Source organism: Piliocolobus tephrosceles, chromosome 4 (assembly GCF_002776525.5).
Source record: "Piliocolobus tephrosceles isolate RC106 chromosome 4, ASM277652v3, whole genome shotgun sequence".
In the NCBI taxonomy this organism is placed as follows: Eukaryota; Metazoa; Chordata; class Mammalia; order Primates; family Cercopithecidae; genus Piliocolobus; species Piliocolobus tephrosceles.
This window is the reverse complement of record NC_045437.1, coordinates 28,149,504-28,150,817: the sequence shown is the minus strand read 5'-3', so window position 1 is coordinate 28,150,817 and position 1,314 is coordinate 28,149,504. Positions and strand designations below refer to the sequence as shown.

At 30.4% G+C, this 1,314-nt stretch overlaps 1 non-coding gene across 1 annotated transcript; it reads right to left on the bottom strand.

Moving 5' to 3' along the window:
• Positions 1-825: 825 nt before the first annotated feature.
• On the bottom strand, positions 826-932 carry LOC111546727. Its single transcript, XR_002732893.1, has one exon. It is a non-coding gene; the product is annotated as a U6 spliceosomal RNA (small nuclear RNA).
• Positions 933-1,314: the final 382 nt, after the last annotated feature.

Genomic DNA, 1,314 nt, shown 5'->3' with positions numbered 1-1,314 from the left:
ACATGAGTATTTTTATTATCAAATACAGATTTCACACAGTTTTCTTCCTTTTTTTTTTTTTTTTTTTAGAGCAGTGACAATTTGGGCAGTAAACAAAGATTTCTAGTCATAGGCTTCTATAAGACAGGTAAAGACTAGCACCACTCCCCAAATAGTGAAGCACAAGAGGACAAAGAGTTATGAAGAAAAGAAGAGCTCAGTTTTGGAGACATTGCATTTGAAAACTGAAAGTATCAGACCATGATTGAAGGAAAGACAAAAATACAGAGATATCAGCTTGGCATGCGACCACTTTGGCTCTAGTAGCATTTCATGCTTTGTAAGAGGTACAGTGAGAGACCAACTGAAATCACGTATGTCTACACTTTAAAATGTAGGGTGAACCAGAAGAAAAATACATCTCCTTTCAAAATCTCAAGCCATGTGTTTAGATTAAAATGATGTTCTATTGTTAGTGACACGAAGTAAATGACAGAATAATTCTCTTATGAGAGATTTAAAAAATCCTATACATCAAACATTACTTTTCTAAAAATAAATTTAAACCATAATGTCTAGCATCCAGCCAAAATAATGAGGACCTTTAGACTACAAGTCAACATAAATAGGAAACAAAAGACAGGATAAACAATAGAAGAATTCAACAGGAAAATTTTTACATTTATCAGACACATACTATAAAACAATCATGCTTTTATTTAGAGTGAGATAGAAGCCAAACTGTAAAATTTTGGCAGAAATGTGGAAACTATGAAAATTGACAGAGACTTTGAAAAAAAAATAGAAAATATACATCATTGGGAAATTACCTAAAATTTAAGGAAAATAAAAAGAACCATCTTCATAAATTTGTGTGTCATCTTTGTGCAGCAGGTCAGTTAATCTTCCCTGTACATTGCAAATGTTACTGTGTGTGCTATCAAAACAAGTACAAAAGAATAATCTTAACATTAATAGAAAGAAAAAGAAAAAAACAGATTAACATCATAGGAACAAGTCACTGAAAGCTGATTTTTCAACAGCAGCAATGGAAACCGAGGAAGAGTTAAATATCTTCCATTTGTTGATGTAACATAATAGCCAATTAAAAATTCTATGCTCACTAAATTTAATTAAGACTAACATGAAATAAAGGCATTTTTCTGACTTGTGAAATAGAGTTGTGTTGTTGCACTTACACAGTGCTAGAATTTTCTTTGAGGAAAGTGTTTAATAAAATGTTAATTTATGTTACATATAAGATAATTTTTAGATTATTTTTTCTTGTACCTATTTTGGTGAATTTTAACTTTCAACTACTTTGTAAATTTCATC